The sequence below is a fragment of the Hordeum vulgare genome, chromosome 4H (assembly GCF_904849725.1).
Source record: "Hordeum vulgare subsp. vulgare chromosome 4H, MorexV3_pseudomolecules_assembly, whole genome shotgun sequence".
NCBI lineage: Eukaryota > Viridiplantae > Streptophyta > Magnoliopsida > Poales > Poaceae > Hordeum > Hordeum vulgare.
Genome location: NC_058521.1, coordinates 94,944,999 through 94,954,216, shown reverse-complemented (window position 1 = coordinate 94,954,216; position 9,218 = coordinate 94,944,999). Strand labels below are relative to the sequence as shown.

Sequence of the window (9,218 nt, the reverse complement as noted above, 5' to 3'; positions counted from 1 at the left end):
CCAAAATTTCGTCAGGTTGCAGGTCTGAACTAGAAAAATCCACTTGTGTTGGTATTTAATGGAAGACTGGAGTGTGGTCAGGTACATGTTCTTTCAATTGGGAGACATGAAATATTGGGTGAATCATTGCTTCATCAAGTAACTATAGTTTGTATGCCACTGGTCCAGTTCTTTCAAGCATTTAAAAAGAACTAAAGAACTTAAGAGCCAATTTGGGACAGGGCCTGTTGGCCACTGAATGTTGGGCATAGAGTTGTAACTTGAGGTACACCGTGTATCCTACTCGAAACTCTCTCTAACTCCTGCGTTGCTCAACATAATGTTTTATCCTATTATGAGCTCTCAAGAGATGTTCCTTGAGCTGGTCACACCGAGCTTGATTTTCAGTAATCCACTGTTGCACATCCGAGCGTGGAGAAGAGGAGTTAATAGGAAATGTACCACATTTAGGTTCATGTCCATAAAGAGCTTTAGAAGGAGAACATCCCAATGAGGTGGGGTTGATAGTGTTATACCAGAATTCTGGCACAGAAAGCCAAGATTGCCACTATTTGGGATGATCATGCACAACACATCTCAAATACATTACTAGGCATTGATTTAATCTTTCACTTTGTCCATCAGTTTGTGGGTGGTAGGTTGCGCTCATCAACAATTTAGTGTCCCATAATTTGAACAGCTCTTTCCAAAAGGCACTAGAATATGATATGTGTCACACATAATGGTTTTGGGAGGGCCATGTAATTTGACCACTTGATCCAAAATGCTCTTGCTACAACAAGGGCAGTGAATGGGTGCTTGAGTGGGATAAAATGACTATATTTTGTAAATCTGTCGACCACCACAAGTATAGAGGAGTAACCATTGGATTTAGGTAGGCCCTCAATGAAATCCATTGTAATATCCAACCAAAGCCCGTGGGGTGCAGACAATGGATTTAAAAAATTAGGAGACCCGCAATGTTCATGTTTGGCTTCCTGACACACTCCACATTGTTTGACAAAGTCTTACACATCTTGTTTCAGGTTTGTCCAGCAAAAAAATTTCTTGACACTTTGGTATGTTGCTTGGATTCTAGAGTGTCCCCCTATTGCACTTGAGTGGAAGTTGGAAATAACTTTAGTTTTGAAGTCTGTATTGGCCCCTAGCAAAATCCTTCCTCGATAGTGAATAATTCCCTGCTGTATATTGTAGCCATCCACAGACTGTGAGGATAGGGCCAATTTCTGCAGAAGTTGTTGTGCTTCATTATCCATTATATAAGAATTTCACACCTCTTGCGCCATCTTGGTTGAGTGTGGCAAACTAACTGAGTTTCCATGAGATGACCCATCCTGGACAAAGTATCAATAGCCACATTCTTCACACCTTTCTTATACTGAAATTTGAATTCCAATCCGACCAATTTTGTCATCGCTTTTCTTTGCAATTAAGTGGACATCACTTGATCCCCTAAATGAGAAAGACTCTAGTGATCAGTCTTAATAATAAAATCCCCCACCCCCGCTTAAATAAGCTCTCCATCTCTCCGCAACCATGATGATAGCCAAAAAATTCTTTCTCATGAATGGGGAGTTGCTGGTTTTGCACACTCGAAGCCTTGCTATAAAATTCTATAGGGTGTGCTTCTTGAGCTAACACTGCTCCAATGCCAGTGGCACTTGCATTTGTCTCTATTGTGAATTGTTTCATGAAATTAGGTAAAAGCAGCACATGAGTAGAGGTCATTGCCTTTTTTAAAGCTTGGAAAGCTAGAGTGGCCTCCTCGCCCCATTGAAAGGCTTTCTTCTGAAGCAAGACTACTAATGGTCTAGCCAAAACCACATAGCCCTCTATAAATTTCCTGTAGTAGCCGGTCAGCCCCAAGAACCCTCTCAGCTCAGTAGGGGTAGTTGGCACTCGCCACTTGACCATATCATCTGTCTTGGATGGGTCTGTATGCACCCCTTTCTCAGAGATGATATGCCCCAAATATTCCAGCTGAGTCTGAGTAAAGGATGACTTGGATTCTTTTGCATAAAATTGATGCTATCTAAGTAGTTGAAACACCACCCTTAATTTCTCCTTGTGCTCTTCCAAAGTGGGACTGAAAACTAAAATACCATCCATAAAGACCAGAAGAAACTTCCTAATATATGGTGCAAACACATAGTACATTTCACACTGGAATGTTGATGGGGCCATTGCCAAACCAAAAGGCATGGCCTTAAATTGGTATTGTCCCAGGTGTGTCTTAAAGGCATTTTTGAACTCATCTTCAGGAACAATTCCAATTTGATGGTACCCAGCCTTTAGATCTATCTTGGAAAAGTAAGTTTTGCCAGCTAGCTCACCCCATAGTCTTTCCACAATTGGCATACGAAATTTGTTTTTCAGTGATAGCACTTAATTTTCTATAATCAATGCAAAATCTCCATGAGCCATCCTTGTTTTTAACCAAGAGAACAAAGGATGCAAAGGGACTCATTCTAGGTGTGATTAGCCGAGTGTTAAGCATTTACTCCACTTGCCTCTCTACATCATCTTTCTGCACACGTGAGTATTTATAAGGCCTCGAATTAACTGGTTGAGCATCAGGAACGATATGGATTGCATGGTGAAAAGTCCTATGGGGAGGAAGTATCTTTGGCTCTTGAAATATGTCTTGATACTCAATAATGAGTTGTTGTATAGATTCAGGAGGGGCTACTAAATTTGAACTTTCCTTGGGCATAACTAAGGTAGTAGCCCATATATCATTTCCTTTCTCCCATTTCAACACTTGATCAACTGACATTCTCTACAACACTGTCGGTTCTTGGGTTTGAATGCCCTTCAGGTTTTTTTCTGTCTCTTTATAATTGAACTGAACCCATTTTCCTTCCAATGGCAAGTCATAGAACTCCATTGTTCCAACCCATTGATTCCTAGAATGATGTCATGTCCTCCTAATTCCACCACTTTTAAGGGGTAACTTAAAGTGTTGCCATGTATCCACCAGGTGAGTTCGGGAAGTTCAGTAGTACAAGGTAACACCTCTCCATTAACTACTTTAACGGACAGAGCAGTCTGCAAAGGTTGTGGGTGTAGTATCAGCCTGTCAAGGATAGCTCCATCAATGAAACTATGAGTACTACTGGAGTCGAGGAGGATTATAACCACTCAATTTCCCACCATTGTTGTGAGTCGAATTGTTTTGGGATGATCTGCCCTTGAGAGAGCATTAACCGATAATATGAGCTCTTTCCCGACCACTTCTTGCACAACAATAGCGTCCAACACCGCATCAGGTATCCGATCTACATTAGAATCAGTGTTGGCAATGGAATTTTCTTGAGCCGTCGCAGGTTTCGCACAAGTCTGACCTGGGGAAACTTCTCACCACAACCAAAACACAAACCATTTGCATGAGGTACTCCTTCATTTGTCGTGCATGCCAGATATCCCCTGAAGTGTGCCCCCCTCTAATGTCAGGTTTAGTGACACTGGTTTTCCGAAACATTCGTGGTGCCCGAGCTCGAAGGAGAGTTCCCTCTTGAACTCATGCAAATGCTGAAGCTGCTACATTGTGAGTGGGAACTGAATCTCCACTGCTCCACGCAATTCTTCTTTCAATCCTAAAATGAACCGTGTGACCAAGAATGTATCACTGATTGCCGGGTCATATAGTCGGACCTGATATACTAACTGAAGGAACCTTCTCTTGTATGCATAGATAGTGCCTTCATGTTTGAGCATTAGCGGCACCGAGCCCTGCATCTCTACTCCCCCTCGTTCGGTTTCGGAGGGGTATTCTTGACCCCGCCAGTTTTATTTTGTCTAGCCCGTCGTAGCCCATATCTAAGCCCCATAGAGCCAGGATCCAAGCCCCGTATAACTTGTAGAACCCATATCGTATAGATACAGTAACATCCCTCGAAAAAAATTCCCATGACCCCACGAGCACATACGACCTACCACTCATCATTAACTGACCTCCCTCAATCACGTAGCTTCATCATTCACGCGTTACCCTAGTTGAGGTCCTTTGAATTTCAACGGCGGCGATCTCATCGGCAACGATCTCGGCCGACAACGCGCGACACCGTCGTCAACCTCTAGCGCTCCCAGGTACCACATCTCTTTGACGACCCCCCCACACACATTTCTCTCGATCGTGGCGGTAGCATGGGAGGTTCTAGCATTGTTTTCATGCTAGCGGGTAACCTAGCTATCGGGAGGCACATGCGATCGCGAATCTTGTTCCTGTAGAGTTGTTCCTCGTCTTACAAAGTCACCACGTCGCCTAAAGTGGGTTCCTTGTGTCTAGGGTTAACGTAGCGTCAGTTGCCATTTGTTTTGTGCATGACGGCTATCGTTATTTCCTGCGGCGGCCAACCTAGGTACACGGCGGCGCATGCTATCACTTATCTACTTTCGGTAGTGCTCATCCTTGCGATCTAAAGTGACCAGGACGGGTGCCGTGGGCATATACCTAACTACGGTTCACGTATCTTATGATGATACTTATTATTTGTTGTAAGAAAAATGGTGGACAGTGAGTTAACTGATATCATGATAGATATGGAGTTTGGAGAACTGCTGAAAGACTGGATACATGATTGGTCAGATGATGAAAATTCAGATAGTGGAGATTGGGCAGAGAATCGGAACGTAGGGGAAGATGTTAATGTGAGTGGCATTATCATGTTGTAAACAATTTTGTGGCATCCAACAACATTATATTTCTGTATTGGAAATTTCTAGATGGACGTGGATGATGATATTGAGGAAAACAACTCTGAGGTCTCTAATGAAAATTACATTAGTCAGGTAGGGAAGTGGAATATTTTGTTGGGGCATGCAAATCGAATATTTTGTGGAATATTATATGATAATTACTTATGTATTTTTGTTCATTATTTCAGCTAATTTGAGGATCTCATAACGCTTACGACTATTATGGTGAATCTGATGCGGAGACAGACCTTGAAGACGAATCAGTAGATGCACCTGATTCTGGAGAGTCGCACTCGTTGGTCAACATGAGTGAGGTATGTATGAGCTCAATGTTGTATGGAAATAATGTTAAACCATGTAAAAAATCATGGCTATGTTTTCATTGTTCAGGTGACAGAAGATGAGGGGAAAGAGAATGTCCAAGATAGTACGCATGCAGATGGATCAGAGGGATATGTTCATGAAGATAAGAGAAATGACTTTGGTGTCTGCAGAAGCTATGTTCGTCTTCTACAACATCTATGCTAAAGATAATGGTTTCAATATTAGAAAGGATAAGGTCAGGTATAACAGAATAGAGTCACATCATATGCGTTTGTGGTGGTATGTTTGTTCCAGAGAAGGGAAACGTGACAACAGATTGCTAACCGAGGAAGGATGCAACCGTAGGGTGAGACCGGAGTCACGCTGCAACTACGAAGCACAGCTGACCATGAAGCTTGATGAAAAGCGTGGAGTTTGGTATGTTGGAAGTTTCGAGGACAAGCATAGCCATATGTTAGCAAGACCGGCGAAGTACCTTTTCTTTGGTCCCATAGAAAAAACAAAGAGTACCAGAAGTTTCAGATAATGTCCATGGGTGCCACAGGGATAATAATTCACACTATTATGGATTCCTTCATCAGTAAACATGCATGGTATGGCGGTGTTGGTTTTACGAGGCATGATATATACAACCTTGCTCCAGGGAGAAGAGGAAGCTGCTTTCAAAAGGATATGTTGCCACACCCATAGGCATCATGTCCAGTAGGAAAGAGAGGAATCCTAGCTTCTTTTTCAAGTACATGCTAGATAAAGAAGGACATATGAATAGAATGTTCTGGTGTGACTCCGAGTCTCGTCAGGACTATGAGGACTTCGGTGACGTGGTTGTATTTGACAACATGTACAAGCTGAATCGCTATCGTATGCCATTGATACCTTTTGTTGGTCTTAACAATCACTGGAAGACTTTTTTTTGCTTGCGCCATAGTTTCCGAAGAGACCGAATGGACATATGTCTGGCTGCTGCTAAATTTTTTGAGATCCATGTGTGAGAAGCTGCCGAATAGTGTAATCATGGACGCTGATGCTACGAGGATCAGGGCAATTCGCGAAGTCTTGCCACATGTGTGGCACCGTATATGTACATGGCATATAGAAAAAAATATGAAGATTCACCTCAGTCACAAGTCCTTGAACTAGTTCCGAACTCTTTTGTACTACACCACGTCCACAGTCACATTTGAGGAGAGATGGCACGCGTTTGCGAAAAGATGGCAGTAAAAAAGCAGTAACTTGGTTGAGAAGGATATATAAGAAACGGAGCCTGTGGGCCGCAACTTATCTAACACACGGGTTTCGGCTTGGCATGAAAAGCAACCAGAGAAGTGAAAGTTTGAACTCATGCCTTCACCTCCACCTAGACGGTGAAATGACCCTGGTGGATATGATTTTGCACTATGATAACACCGTTGTACGTATCCGTGAGAACGAGGCACGAGATGACTGCAGAGTATCACAGACTCTATCAGTGCCAGTTACTAGCTGCAGGGAACTTGAGGTAGCTGCTTCTCATGTATTCACTCCAGCAAACTTCAATATGTTGCAAGATGATCTTAGAAAGGTTGGCAGCATGGAGGTTGTAGAAAGAATGGTTGGAGACGAATCACAACAGTTCATCGTGTGTTGGAAGAACAACCGGCATAGCCATTTTTTGGTGAAGTATACACCAGTAAAGTCCGCAGAAACTATAAGGTGAAGGTGTAGAGGAATGATTCGAAAGGGTCTACCTTGCAATCACATATTCCATGTACTTAAGTACCTGAATATATCCTAAATACCAAAGTGTTTAGTTCTTGTTCAGTTCACTAAACAAGCAAGACTGGGACTCCCCGCGAGGCACACAAGCGATTTGTTGGGATTTGGTTGGACTGGGGCAGAAGAAAGAATGAAATATAGCCAAGTCAGTGTGTTAGCGTCAGAAGCTATGCATGCGGCATGCAAACACCTAGCTCTGTGGGATCAGTTACATGATAGCTTGAAGGCCGTCATAGCGAAGAGCAATGAGTATGATCTTCTATAGGAAAAAATGAGTAACAGAACATCTGATCTCAGTAAGTGTGCACTTGAATATGTATAGGATGGTGAAGGTGACGTGATTGCAGTTCAAGATCCTATGAAAGTATCAAGTAAAGGTGCAACAAAGTTAGATGAGAAGCACCCGGTGTCGAAAAATGGTAGACCACTTTCTTATGACGAGATAAAAATCCAGTGCAGGGCATGCAAATTTCTAGGACACACTAAATGCAACAAGAATTGCAAACTTCATAATAAGTAAGTGTTTATATGCATTGTCTATTTTTTTTCAACCTTACCATTCATTAAGTTAACTTGTCTGCTATCATGTGCAGAATTGTAGGGCAGGAAGAAGAGTAGAACACATGCGTAAGTTTGTTCCTTTCCACCCAGGGTTAGGGTTAGGGATTTTTTCTGATTTGGGGATTTGTGTACTTAGATGAACTTGAAGTAATTTGTGTACTGAAGTACATTATGTGTTTGTCGAGTGAATTGATCTCTTAGTTGAAACCTTTAATTTCTGTACGTCCACCTACAACTTATTGCATGCTATTTTAAGAAAGTAGTACACATGGGCATATCAGGTTGTAGCTAGTGGAACATAGCAACATAGTTCTTGCTTGACATCACTCCATTAGACATAACTTATATGCTGAACTATATATATACCAGCACACCTAACTAAAATATTTATCTAACTTATATGCTAAAATATACCAGCATACCTAACCAGAACAGTAGTACGTCTAGCTTCAGCAGCTGCATTTCTTCAGTTCTTCTTGAGCAGCTTCAGGCGCTCCGAGCGACGCAGCACCTCCACTTCACCAGGCTTCTTCTTCGCCCCTGTCTTCTTCTTCTTGTCCCCCTGTTCCTTCACCCATCTGCATCCGCATCCACCATCTCGTGCTTGATGACGACCGACGCAACTGGCATCTTCGGCAGCTCGTCCATGGCAATGGGGAGGTCTTGGTCACCCTCTTTGGCCGCGAGGACGCGACCATCTACACCTCTGTCACCCTAGATGGCTCGCTTTCTCGCTCACAGTTGTAGGGGAAGATGACTGTTGGATTCTTGCGGTCCCAATAAGTGGTGTTGATGGGTGCGGGGATGATGGGGACGACATCGGTGATGCTCTCCGTCCTCGAGGCGAGGCGTGTAGGATTCGGCTGCGGTGACATCATCTTGGAGGAGCGATACATCCACCACCTTTGCGCTGCCTCAGGTCGAGGGAGCGCTGCACCAGCCGCATTGCCCAAAGCAGGACGATGGAGGGGGGATGCCTTAGCTAGTGGGGAACGCACGTGCCTTCTCGTCATAGCACATGACCTTGACAAGGCCAAGCGCGTGGTTGTGCATCATCGCCATGGTTGGGAACCACCACGCGATTCCACGAAGCTGCTCGCGGATCTCCTTGTTGTCGCCAGCCAGATATTCAACAGCCTGCTGCCAGCCTAGGCTTATGCCCATGGCATCGCCGGTGGCATGGTGGTTGGCGGTGGTTTTCTCTGTTGGGGAGATGGGGAACGGTTGAGGGCAGAGGAAATGCGAAAAGACGTGTGTGGGAGGGGAGCGGTGCGTGGACACGTACGACCGCCGTCCGGGTTTATTAGCCCCACCAACCAAAACACAAAGATCCTTGAATTTTGAATGTAGAAACAACCAGCTAGATTAATTCGCGGTTATTCCAAAGCATCGCAACAGCCGGTTGCCCTCCATGCAACCAACCAAGCACACATACATCAATGGGTAGTTATTGCCTACAGCTGGTTGCATTCTACTTTTCTGCATGCATCGATTCAATCGAAACAGCAGCCCAATCCTACGTAAGTTGGGCGGAGAAGATCGAGAAAAACAAGCATGTATATCTAACGGGGCCTTAGTAAAACATACCATGGCTGACCGGTGGGCCCAATCTGTCAGGAATGCGGTTAAATCGCTAGTCATCGCGTAAGTAAAATATTCAGCAATAAGAAATGTGAAGTGAGACAAAACAAATTATTGGGATGAACTTACTGTCTCACAGCATGACACATAAATATATATGTCTATACAACATAAAAACATAAAAACTACAAAATAGGTAAAGCATGAATTCCCGCGTCACGTATGCAACTGTGACATCCTCAGCATGAATTCCTGCGTCACATATACAGTAATTATTTGCTAATGATGCCACGTCACCG

General features: G+C 43.6%; 1 pseudogene; it reads left to right on the top strand.

The window, feature by feature from the left end:
* Positions 1-4,506: 4,506 nt before the first annotated feature.
* On the top strand, positions 4,507-8,085 carry LOC123450317 (annotated as a pseudogene).
* Positions 8,086-9,218: the final 1,133 nt, after the last annotated feature.